The sequence below is a fragment of the Rhinopithecus roxellana genome, chromosome 21, assembly GCF_007565055.1.
Source record: "Rhinopithecus roxellana isolate Shanxi Qingling chromosome 21, ASM756505v1, whole genome shotgun sequence".
Classification (NCBI taxonomy): domain Eukaryota; kingdom Metazoa; phylum Chordata; class Mammalia; order Primates; family Cercopithecidae; genus Rhinopithecus; species Rhinopithecus roxellana.
The window spans coordinates 54,045,191-54,059,325 of record NC_044569.1 but is presented as its reverse complement, the minus strand read 5'-3'; positions in this window follow the sequence as shown (position 1 = coordinate 54,059,325).

Genomic DNA, 14,135 nt, shown 5'->3' with positions numbered 1-14,135 from the left:
TAGTAATCAAGTTTTTTGGTTGGTTAACGAACTGTGTTGCTATGTTGATGCAGATCTTCCTTTATTCGTGCATATTAATGCATGCCTGCCAAATTCTGGATGCTTTTTATATAACTAAATATCAAACATGTTATTAGCTGCAAAAGCAAAATTTTCAACTTGAGTTTTCAAAAGCTATAAAAGGAATCGCACTAAGGCAAACGTTGCTGGAACATTTGCAAAGATGCACATGACTACAAACCAGTATTATAGCATGATAATTCTATTCAAGTAATTATAAGGAAAGCACACAGAAAACAATATGAAGAATTACAGAGTTACAATATAAAAAACAAATATAAGTTTGCATGCTGAGGAATGTTAAAAAAATAAAAACATAGGTGTTGGTGTAGTTTGCTAAGGTTGCCATGACTAATACCACAGATTGGGTGACTTAAACAACAGAAATGTATTTCTCACAATTCTGGAAGCTAGACGTCTAAGATTGAAGTGTTATCAGGGCCACTTTCTTCTATGACTTTGCTCCTTGGTTTGTAGATGGCTGTCTCTTTCCACTATCTTCATATGATCTTCTTTATGTGTGACTGTGTCCTAATTTCCTCTCTTTCTAAGGACACCAGTCATTGGATTAGGTCCACTCATATGACCTCATTTTACCTTAATTATCTTTTTAAAAAATCTTATCTCTAAATACAGTCACATTCTGAAGTACTAGAGGTTTGGACTTCAATAGATGCATTTTGTGGGGGAAAAAATTAACCTATGACACATGGAGAGAAGGAGAATGACAAAGAGATTTAATTCTCCAGATGCAGACAGACATGTTGTTTTATATTCAATATATAACTTTTGGACACCAGGATATCAAGGTTTTTCTTATTCTATTTGTTCCTCTCTTTGATGTATGTGGACCACAGAATCTGTATCCTTACTCCCAAAAGCTAGCCACAGAAAGAGTCATTCATTTCCAAAGAGAGATAGTATAAACATTGTAACTATATTCTGAAAGGATATTTCATGGGAAAAAAAGTAGGAGGAAGCCCTTCACTACATTTTTAAATTTTATGTTTTTTATATGTATATATATATATAGCTATATATAGTTGTACTAAAATAGAAAAGGAGACACACATACCATGTTAGTTGGCTTTTTTTCACTACCCTTCCCACCTGAACATGATCAGCAAGACCTCCATGCTGTCCTCCAGGAGCCTCGCTGATCACTTCTGCTGTTTGCTTTCTCCTTTACTTTGTTTTAGCCACTATAGGTTTTGCAGCTTATCAGAAACATGAAGCATACCGCTCTCTTGCATACTCCCCCTCTGTCTTAGATACTCCCCGTCTGTCTTAAATGCTCTCCCCACTAGAATTCCAGCAGGCTTTGCTGTTTCATTTCCTCTGTCTTTTCAGTATCTTTTTCTATAAGGAACTTTGTTGAACCCTAGCTTCTGCCTCATCTCCACCTTCAATCTATTTATCCCCATAGCTCTTATTTCTTTCTGAGAAACCATAGATTTGTTTGTTTATTTTCTGTTCCCAACCACTGATATGTAGACCTCATAATAGCAATGACCCAGGGTATCTATTGCCCAGTCCTAGAACAATGTTCTGAGTACCTAGTCAATATGTGTTAAATTGATGTATGAATGAAAGATATCAGGAAAACAAATGTCAGAAGCTAACTTTCTGAAACTGTGCTAGGTGTTGATGACTTATGCCCCTTCAGTCAAAATTCCTTTACTTTTGCACCTTAGAATAAAAGAAAATAGACCTAGAATATAAGATTCCCTACAACTCTTTAAGAAATTATTTGGATTTTCTACCATCCAATAGTAAATGGGAAGAGCCAGTCAACATACTATTTCCATATGTCATCCTGCTTTCAATCTGGAATGCCTTTTATAAATGTACTTAAAAATTTAATGGTTGGGCATTTTCAAGGTCTGTGTCCCTAATTAGTCATAAACACATCAAAAAATGTGAATAAACAGCTGAAAAACCAAATTTGGACTCTAATTTTAGCTTTTATTAAATTTCTTAATTTAGGAAGCCCCAACCGGAGAAAAATAGCTTAAAGAAAACTACATTCAGGATCTTCTGTCTTAAATCTTAAGCATACAATACTCTCAGAAATTGTGCCTGACCTTTGGAACATGACTGCCATCTCTTTTAAATTGACAGCTCTCCCCTTACAATGAAAATAAAAAGGCTAAATTTGTCATCAGTGCACTAGAAGCAAAGTGGGATGCAATGAAATTTCACTCAAGGAACACAGGACTGCTCCTTTTGTTGTGTTGTGATTTGAAATAACCTCTGAGAGATGAAAATGTTACCAATAACATGGTGTGTTCCATACAGGCTTACAAGTCAACAGACAGGGGTTATGGTCTGTGAGCTTAAAGATGGCTAAATACAGAAAGCTCCTCTCTACTGTAAAGAATGGCCACTTCCCACTGTGGCATCCTGCAGTCAGGAAATTCCCCAAAATGGTAGCAAACATGCAGGGCTTTCTTAAAAAATCTCTAACTTTAATCAGATTATGATGATAGAACTTTAACACTTAGAAGATAATAGAGGTCTAATTAACCATACGACCGCCCTGTATAGATAACAGGACTTTGGTGAGGTGTTTGGTACCTAACAGCATCACAATAGAACTAGCTGGCATATAGATCAGAACATGATATACTACTTTACACAGGAGGGCTGGCATACAGACAAAGTTGAAGTAGTCTTTTGGTACTTCACATTTCAGACTATCTGAATAACTTATCCTTTGCCCTCTGCATTATTACAAATAAAGATCCTGATTTAGTGTATGGTTTGTTTTGACATAGAGTTGGAGATTCAGAAATAGGTGCATTACTGAGAATCAGAAGTCAGGTTCTTGGCCAGCTGAAGGACAGCATAGTGGCTGATGCCTTGTGAAAGTAAGGGTATACAATAAGAGCTCTAGAAAATAATGCAGAAAGACTAAATAAGGAAGCAACAGTTCACATTTACTGGTTGTATAAAATTCATTTCTCTTCACTTGTGTTTCCGCATCTCTAAAAAGTTATTACTTATCTGGCCATCCGGTTAGAGATGACAACTACCATACTTACAGTCACAATCAGTAGTTGGAATTCTTCCTCAAATGCTTCTGGCTCCAGAATTGTCAGTTGATCCCCTATCATCGATTCCCAACCCCATACAATTTTCTATTTCCAACACCTTTAAGGGAGCATCACCTATATGCACACAAGTACCGTTTTCAGTGTACTAGTCATTTTCTTCCCCTCAGTGGTCAGCATCCCTCCCTGTAGTGACGCTCTGGAAGCTTCAAGGCCTCAAGTAATGCTTCCGTAAAGTGACAGTGAGATTCCTTCTGCTATGTGTCAACACTGCAGAAAATACCCACATTGCAGTTAATGAATGACTCCCTGTTTGCAGGTGTTTCATAGGTCCAAACCACCAGCATTATCAGTGATGAGAAAGTGTGGTGTTTTCTAAAGCCCAGATGTCACACTACAACTCTCTTTTTCATGGAACTGGGAAGAAATTCCTCTCTGCTAACTTTGTGTCGAATTACATGAGTCCTAGAGAGTCTCCTTCCACTGCTTCCAAAGAAAGATAGTTCTTTTCAGAGTCCTTCCAGTTTGCATGGTGCCAGTTAGCTATAGCCATGCGTTATATGTGCCAGTGCTCAGGAATAAGCCCATAGATGCTGCGGTGGAAAGTAATGTGAGTGAGTTATCCTTTGTGGTAATAACAGTTTTTCTGCACCCCACGTCTCTCCTCCATCCCTGATACATTACTATTTGAGAATCTAAACTAATGCTCTGACGTTTTGAAATTGCTCAGTTACCTAGATCTAAACACACAGTTTGGTCTTAAAAAGATCCAGGGATGTTTTGAAGGTAGCAATGATAATTTGTGTAATGGCTAGGTACTTTGAAGGCAAGCGGTGTACTAGAAGAGCAATGGGAATTCATTTCAAATCAGGGAAAGTATCAGACACACAAATGCTTGTAGAATTTGTAACTGATGGGATTAAGAGATCAATAAAACACAATACCTGCCCGCAAGGTCTTCTCACACACAGAAATAGACATATGTATGTACAAGACTTAAAGCACGGGGTAAAATGTATTACATGCCATAATAGTGATATGAAGTAAAATGCGATTATAGAGAATGGAAAGAGTAATTACAACAACAAATTTGCTGATTCATTGCAAATGTGACTTTAAGACAAACTTAAACATTTGAATGTTTATAGGCATTTATACAAGAAAAAATACTGATAAAGCTCGTAGATTGTCAATGTCAACCAATTCATTGTTATTGAAGAAAACGTGTTGGAGAAAAGAGAGTTACAAATACATATTTTAGCTAGATTTTGGAAGGTTATGAATGAGTGATCTAAGACATCTGAATATTTCTGTACATACTAACTAAATTAAAAGTAGTTTGTTGTTATTTTTCTATTCCTTTGGGTTCTTATCTTTAACCAAAGAATCGTGGTGGCAGATGTGGAGTTTCAAATACCAAGTGGTTTTATTTTATATATGCAGATATGCATGTATGTATATATGTATGTATGTTTTCCCCCAACAAGACATAAACTCAGAAGACTACTGAAAAATGATTTTTCCATTGAAATTTGCATCTCTAATTCTAAGCATGTAGAGAGAAAAATTAAAACTGAAATTTAAATTTCATCTCATATACTTTTTCAGGCTTAGTTACGAATTTGGAATGGTGCAGTGACAGTATGTCTTGATGAATGGTTGCTATTGAATCATAGAATTTCCCTCCTTCCATTCTCTCTTTGCTAAAGTACCTGTTTTAGTTCTTTATTTTCTGTCTATATGAAGTGTATTGCTTCTTGGGGCTATAACATATGTTAATCATATCAGCACGTAACGTAAAATTTCTAAGAATTTTCAAGAAAGTAACTTGTTCAGTTTTACACAGTTTTTTTTTTTACAAGACCTAATGGGATAATACATATAAATGCATAACATTTCCACAAATAGGATTATAATTATTATAGTGATTACTAATACTACTAATAATATTGAGTATTTTTCTAAAGAAGAAAATCCTACTATTTTCAGCAACATGGGTGAACCTGGAGGACATTAAGCTATTTGAAATAAGGTAGTCACTAAATGACAAATGCTGCATGATTCCACTTACATGAAGAATCTGTAGTAGTCAAACTCATGGATACAAAGGGTACAATGGTGGTTGCCAGGGGCTTGTGGGAGGAGGAAGTGCAGAGTTGTCGTTCAAAGACTAGAATTTCAGTTATGCTGGATGAAGAAGTTCTAAAGATCTGCTGTACAACATAGTGCCTCTAGTGAACAGTATGGTAATATGCACTTCAAAATTTGTTAAGAAGGTAGATCTCATGTTAAGTGTTCTTATCACTAAACGAGATAAAAGAGTAAAATAAAAACAAATGAACAAAAGGAAACTTTGGAAGACGTTGGACATGTCTATAACCTTGATTGTGGTGATGATATCAAAACTCCTTGCATGTGTTCAAACTCATGAAATTGTATCCTTAAATGTGTGGAGTTCTTTGTATATCAGTTGTGCCTTAAAATATTGTTAATAAAGAAGAAAAAAGATAATTCATTTGAGAAGCAATTCCACCTTATCCTTCTTTCCTCAAACTCAGTGCTTTAGGGTTACCCTTTCACTGCCTTCTGCCACTTGGAAAGGCATTGCATCCCTGGACATTGACTGCTCATGCTGGAAATCTTTCCCTCTCTCTTATGAAAAAAAATACTTTTTCTATGTCTTTTTAAGACTGAGCTTTGTTTCATGGAGTGACACAAATGGACATTCATGAGTTAATTCTGTAATCCGAATTATTCAATTTCATTGGCTGGTCTGTGCTATCTTCCTGGCATCAGGAGGGATTGATTAAGTTAAAATCAATATGTTTTGGAGGCTTCCAAGAGATAACATTACTTCTGGCATTGACAGTAGCTGTTGCAGGAACTCTTTTTGAACAAGAAGGTATTCATGCACAACATCGCCTCTTCACTCTTATGTGTACATTCCCAGCAGTATGTTTCACAGGCAAGTTACAAGATAAATTTTATATTAGCAGGACTATCCAAAATCCCAAGCTCTTTCTACTCTAGCAACATAAAAGATCACACTTCACCCCAACTAAAGGAAGGTGGATGAGGCAGATGATTTGTTTGAGTATAGAAAAGTAATGTTGTCATTTTATGTGGAAGTTTTGAGAGCCAAGAATGCTTTTCCAGATTCTTTTTTTCCTGTATTATGTTGGTGTTTGGAAATGTTTCAGATAGAATTGTTGCTCTGTCACCCTCACTCCCGTGATATGAAGATGAGCTCCCAGCTAATCCACTGTTGTTGAAGCCACTGAAATTTGTGATTTGCTTGTTGCTAATATTATTCCCTAAGTCCTAAAACAGCTCATTTAAGAGGTAGGATGACTTTCTCAACATCACATAATTGGTTGGAAGCCTAGTACGTTAGAGTTGATGACCAATTCTGTGATTTTTTTCGCTCTGCTCTTCTCCCAGCATTAAATTCTAACATTGCTTTTAGCAACTCTGTTCATGTAGGGTCTCCTTTTTGGAACCATTATACTCATACCTTTAGTCTTTTCAAGTTTTCTACCTGTGTTCCCTTTTGCAGAATTGCCTTCCTTTAACTCTACTAAATGTGTTCCCTTCAAGCTAATTTTAGGATGCTATGAATTTTTGTAAAGGGTGTCTCATTCTTACAAGAGTGAAGAAACCAAATACCATTTTTTAAACCACAAATTCAAGACAATTCATTTGTACAGGATAGTGTTGAAAGGAAAACCTGGAAATGTTAGAATCATGAGTTGAAAGTCCAACTGGCAACAAAGCTCAGGAAGTATTTGGCAAGCATATTCATTTCCAGATCAGATACCATGCAATTCAAATTTTACATGTTTCACTGTAATGTATTCCAGAGCATAAAAATGTATGCACAATCGTCTGAGAATACTAAAGAATAGAGAAAAGAATGAACTAGTAAAACATTTAATTGTGATAGGGGAAGACATTGATGTTTCAGTTCTTCAAATGTTGGAGCATGTTTTTCTGGTTATATTGTTGAGAGGATGCTATATCTAGAAATTTCAGAGTAAATTTTTTATATTATTAATAACTGCAGTCACACTTTTAGTCATTAGCAGTATCATCGCTCTCTCAAACCTTTTTCTTATTCATTGTTATTATATTTTGATGAGTTAATCTTGCTGTGTAGACAGCTCCCTTATTTTATGTAAGCATCATTTCTGTCATAATATTTTATTCTTTTTCTTTACTCCAAGTTCTCATCAGCTTCAGAAAATGACCTCTATTCATTTAATTAGGAATCTTACCAACCAAGAAGCAGCTTAGCATGGCTGGAAAATGTACAAACTTTGCCAACAGACACATCATGATTTGATCTTCATCATTCTCCATTATTGGTTGTGTGACATTGAGCAAGTTATTCTGCAACTTGGTTTCCTCATTTTGTGCAACGAATAACTACCTTGAAGGCTTTCATGGAACAGTATATGTAAAGTGCTTGATAAAACGCAGATGTTCAGGATCTGAATCTGCCCTCTACTATATTGCACTCACAGGCCTGGCTCTGCAAGGCTGGCTTTCTTTGGAAAATACTACATAGTCATCTACTCTCCTTTCATTTTTTTCTCATACTGCAAAGGTGTTTAAATCAAGGTTAAGAACAGATAAAACCTGGTTGGGGTCATCTTTTCCTGCCATGGCTATGCTTTTTTATGGGCCTATTCATAAAAAGCAACGTAAGTTCAGTAGTATTTAAACAAGCCTTCCTATCTGATCTTCTTTTCCTATGTTTAGTATTTTTTCTCATCATATTTTGGAAACAAAAGTATTTTAAAATTCATAGACTATGAATTTTGTTTTGTGTCTTCATTATATTTGGTTTCTTTTGACTCAACCTCAGCACTTCTATCTAGTCACACTCTGTGTCATAGTGTTTTGACCCTTCTTGAGTACCAACATGGGATCTGCCATGTTCCTTTATTCTATTATGAACAGAAACTTTTAAGCTTTCACCTAATTTTTATCTCATGAAGTTATGTTAGCTGCACAAACATTCTTGCTTTATTAACTCTCCTTGGAAATCCTTGAGTACACTGTCTCACAGCCATAAATCCACATCTAGTCCATCCTGTATGTACTTGCTTACTGCTACCAGTAGCTTAGTAGTGATGCTGGTAAATAAAAACTTCAGACTAAAAGTCATGGATACTCAACTTTGAGTAAAAACACATCAAAAATGTAAACATAAGAAATGGACCAAGTAAATTAAATTATGAAACCATTTCTCTTCACCTTATATATTTAGAGGCTCATGCTACAACTGCTCCCACTCCCCAAATGTTTAGATGATTCAACATAATTTAGGTCCTGTTTCCATCTAGGAATTGATCCAAATGGAATGTAGGGTACTGCACGCTGAGCATTTCTGCCAACTTTTCCATCTGAGAACAGCCTGAGAAGCCCTGGGAATATTCACAGAGAGGGTGAGCTATGGTTCACTCAGCAACTTCAAGATTGTACATCATTTGAATAAGCAATTCTCCATGGTTGAGCCCCTGATCTGTGAGGGTTTATCAAAATCCACAATGTCAAAAGAGACACTATAATTTTGGTATGCCTAACATACAGACTTTAGGTCTGGTTTCTACTTGGACCTCAACGAAAGCTCTCTGGCTTTGTGTTAAAATTTCATTCATTGATTACTTCTTTTTCAGTCAAATCCTGCCATTGAATTTGTGTAATTTAAACCCATTAGGTACATTTTCATGAAAAAAGAGATTGTATTTAATGTGACCTCAAATATTTGTGGATAAATTTAAAACCAACAACAAAAATCTAATTCCTGGATGTTTTGAGAAGCAACTGGATAAGTAGTGCATTTGCCATTACCCTCCCCATACCCCAGAATCATAGAGAACTCCATGTGGAGTGTGCTTAGGCCTTCTTGAGCATACCAGTGTCAATCTAACTTGCTTGCAGGTGTGTGTGTTGGGGAGAAGTACAATAAATATTTGTTAAATACATGGCCTAATTTACTGGATCATGGGAGATGTGGAGAGATAAAAAAAAAAAATTACGGTCATTCATATGTACATGAATTCCCTAGTTAACCATGACTTGATAAGAATGTTTCACAGCTGTCTATTAGAATGAATCCAAGTCTTAAAATGAGTAGACATTGTTTTGGAAGCTTAGATTGGGAATTTCCTAATTGCGACAGTTTCAACAAAGCATGTAACCACTCTGAGTTTCAGTTTTCTCAACGGTAAAATAAGACAATAATGTCCTTTCATGCTATTCTGTTGGAAACATACTGGATAGTATGCTAAAGTAAATTTTCAAACCATTGTTGAGCTTAAGAACAATGCTTCTATTAAATGACCAATTGTCCTTGCAATTTCCCTTTGCACGTGTATGGATCCTACAGGCCAAGATATTTGTTCATGCATGGTATATTCAACTTGTTTTAGTTCAGTTCACATCCATTTGTTGAGCACAAACTAAATCTTTACTCCTGGACTACTGGTAATATATAGTTTCTACCTGAACTAAAGAGTAAGTTAAGATACCAAAATTAACTAGAGTTTAAAATACATGTTTAAAGACTAGTGGAATGCAATAAATCAACATAGGCATATTGAAAAGTGAGCCATCATTTCCTTTAGGAACATCCAAGGAGCAGAACTGATAAAAACCAAAGTGTACCTTGAATCTCTGGAGGAATTTTGGTGACTGGAAGACAGGAGAGGTACTCTAAGCAAAGTCAACAGACTGGGCTGAAGGTTACGAAACAGTTAGGGAGAAGTACGAATTATTCCGGGAGAGCCAAATTAGAGATAGATCCCATTGAGGATTTTGAATACCAGAATAAGATTGTGGACATCATACCATAGGCAATGAAAGTATTTAAGAGTTTGAGAAGGGGTGCTGACAGAATCTAAGCAATGCTTAGATAAACTAATTAGCAGTAGTTCATAGGATAAAACAGATTGGGTAAAAAATAAAAATGAGTAACTAGGATGGAGATGGGCAGACAGTGGGGGAAGTTTGTTTTTTTGTTTGTTTTTTTTGCCTCATCACATTGTTATGGCGAGAAGTAAGAACAATACAAGACTCTACAATGTAAGAAAGAAATTGCGTGTAGACAGCTTGGTTTTATATCTATAATCACATACAGTTCTCACATTGTTATTACTTGATGACACTTATATCTTACTTTTTACACAAGATGTTTATTTTGTTTCTTTTTGTAACCTGCCCAGTACTCTCTACAGTTGGCCTTGTCTCTTTTTATATTAAACACGGCCCTTTAATGTCAGATCAAGAGGCAGCATTTCTGTGAAGCCACCCACCGCTAGCTCTTAAAGCTCTTGAAGCTCTTGTTATTCTTCCACTTCTTTGAATCCATTCTTTATTTATAACATAAAGCACATAAATAAATATGTAGTTGTGTTTATATATTGGATAGTTAACCTATTTATTACAGGTGTATCTTGAATGTCTGGTTATATTTCAAGCCTCTTTATGTGTTGATCTGTCATTTTGTTTTGAGCATGTGGCAGATACTCAAGGAAATTGTGCAGAGGAGCTACTTGATTAATTTATGATAATCCCTTTCTTGTACTATAATAACATCTATTCTCATTCTTTAGTATTAGGAAATCAGTCAATCTACCAAGGTAGAATTTTCAGGTTGAACAGACACAAAGAGATGTCGAGCTACAAGTCTCCAATGTTATAGAAAAAAAAAAAACAAAAAAGAACCAGAAAACAGGGACATAACGGGGAAACCACTTTAGTATAGTTTCCCTGTTTGTTGCTGGCAGTGTTAGTAGTACTCATAAATCTTCACATGCTGGAAAAGCCTTGGTCTGCGGATATTTGTTTAATCATTCTGTTTCCTAAATTTTTGGGTGTAGTAACATAGAACATTTTCCCCTCAGAGGTAAAGAAAAGTTACTCCTTTACAAATTTTGGAGAAAGATCTTATGAAAGGTGTAATTAATTAGTTGCTATACTTACACCCATAATATGAAAGGCCTAAACAGAAATTTATCTATGAGTTTATGATTGCTCCTCCCAGCTCCATAGCTTGGATAATTAAACTCATTTTAACGGATGTTTTAAATTTTATACAAGAAAAAAATAAAGGTAACTTCATACTGAAGCCAATTAAGTTTAAATTATCTTGATAACTAATATATAAAAACAGACTACAGAACGTCATCAGTGAATAACATTGAGACAGAGAGATTAAGTCACTAATTCACAGTCATTATTTAAAATATTATAAAAATAAAATTAAAAAGGCAAGATGTGTTTAAATTCACAAGGCGATAGCTTCTTTCCACTTCATTTTCTGTTCATTTGATATGGCATCATTACTTCAAGGTTTTACACATTTTGAAGCATTCTGAGCCTGTAGATGAATCCAAGAGGCAATGCATTTTCTGTATAAAAGCAATGAAAAACATCACAAAATTTGAGATGATGACTAAGAATTCAGTCAGCTCTTGCATTGATAGTGATGGGTGGATATACTAGTCAACCATTGCACTAATAGAATTGCAAAAGTAAAGGTGGCAGTATATTTTCTAAGTTCTTCCAAATTTCAACTCTAAATTAATTTAGAAATTTTTATTTTTCGAGAAATTTCTGAGGATGTACAGCAAATCAGATGTCTGAATTTAGTGATAATATTCAAGCTCCAGAAGTACCCAAGTCATAAAATTTGACCACGGTTTTTTGGATCAGTTATTTACTCCAAAGAAGTAGACAGATTTTCCAGAAAAAATGACAATAAATGTCAGATAGAGAAGAGTAGAAGAGTTGAGTTGGAATTTAATAAAACATTTGATACAGTACCATATAGAAAAGTAAAAATAAATCTCACATGTACACAACCTTGATGAAATAGTGAATGGGGTAAAAATTGGCTGGGGGCCAGGTGCCATGGCTCACACCTTTAATCCCAGCACTTTGGGAGGCTAAGGTGGGCAGACCACCTGAAGTCAGGAGTTCAAGAGCAGCCTGGCCAACATGGTGAAACGCTGTCCCTACTAAAAACACAGAAAAAATTTGCTAGGTATGGTGGCAGGCACCTGTAATCCCAGCTACTTGGGAGGCTGAGGCAGGAGAATCACCTTAACCCAGGAGTCGGAGGATGCAGTGAACTGAGACTGCACCATTGCACTCCAGCATGGGCGACAAGAGTAAGACTACATCTCAATAAAATAACATAAAATAAAATAAAATAAAAAATTGGCTGTGATATAGAGGCCAGACTGTGGTAGTAAATAGCCAATCTAAAAGTGTCATCACTAAGGTCATTTACAGTAGAGTAGGTCAAAGTACTCGAAAATATTTTCTGGTAAGAACCCTGGAAGAGATAAAGTAGATATTCTGGTAGGTTTTCCTTTTCCATACTCTAGGCTCCAAGTAGCTAAGAAACAAGTAAGAAGCTGACAAGATGAATATTAAAAACAGTAATTTCTGAGTACAAGCCTGTTTACATAAGACAGTATGAGAGTAACAGAAAAAATCTTATTTAGTCCTGCCCTACAGGTCAGATAATGACAGCGTACTAGTCACTTTAAACTTAGGAATACCAAGGCAATTCAGTAAATTCAGAAACAACAACAACAGAAGAAAAATAAAAGAAAATGAGAAAGAAAAAAAGAAAAGGAACCTCTTTTTTCACGTTTGTCTTAATTAAATATATACAACCTCATGGAGCTCTCAACAATTTCTACTCTATAAATTTTTTTTTTTTTTTTTTTTTTTTTTTTTTTTTTTTTTTTTTTTTGAGATGGAGTCTCGCTCTGTCGCCCAGGCTGGAGAGCAGTGTCCGGATCTCAGCTCACTGCAAGCTCCGCCTCCCAGGTTTACGCCATTCTCCTGCCTCAGCCTCCAGAGTAGCTGGGACTACAGGCGCCCGCCACTTCGCCCGGCTAGTTTTTTTTTGTATTTTTTAGTAAAGACGGAGTTTCACCGTGTTAGCCAGGATGGTCTCGATCTCCTGACCTCGTGATCCTCCCGTCTCGGCCTCCCAAAGTGCTGGGATTACAGGCTTGAGCCACCGCGCCTGGCCTCTATCAAAATTTTTATTCGTCTTTGCATGTTCACATTCTAGCACAGTGTCAGACAATAAAAACTATCATTGAAATAATGAACTGATTATAATTAGTTAGTGTACAGCACTCTAGGAGCTAGGAGCATGTAAACAAAATAGAAGATGTGAAAAGCCCAGGAAAATGCACCTACATAGGACAATAATGCTATTTAAGTTACAACGAGAATTAAAAGCAAAAATTGGAATGGAATTCAAAAAGGAGAAACGAACATCTGGCTAAGGAATTTGAAAAGACTTTATGAAAGGCTTTGTTTGAAATGGACAGAATTTTAATAATCTGGAAGAGAAAATGTCTATGAAAAGCAGACAGATAAGAACAGCAAAGATGTGGATAGAATGTGTATTAACAATAGTGATTACATTTCATTGATGTATAGGTGTGTTTAGAGACATAAGAGGAGATAAGCTGACAGAAGAAACTACAGGGTACAGTAAGTGAGAAAAACATGTAACAGTGAAGTTATCTGCTATAAAGTAATGTGAGATGAGGAAACCACATTTATACAGTATTACAAAATTTCAAAATCCTACAGATATTTATAACTGTCTTACTTTCTAATATAGTATGAAAACTTTCAAATATAAAAAAGTCAAAAAATAATACAATGAATGCCCATATGCCCACTACCAAGAGCTACTAACAATCAACATTTGACTAAATGTATCCTATTTCTATTTGTTTATTTACTGATGCATGGATGTATCTGGAAGGTGGATGCAGGTATCGTGATACATCACCTCTAAATACTTCAGCACGCATCTCATAAAAATAAGACCAAGTATAAATATAGCACCACCATCATATCAGAAAACTTTAATAATTTGCTAATATCCAATAATCAGTCCGTATTTACTTTTGCATATATTTTATTTTTGGTTCTGTTTTTGTGAACGAGAATGCAATCAAGTTTTACTCATGTATT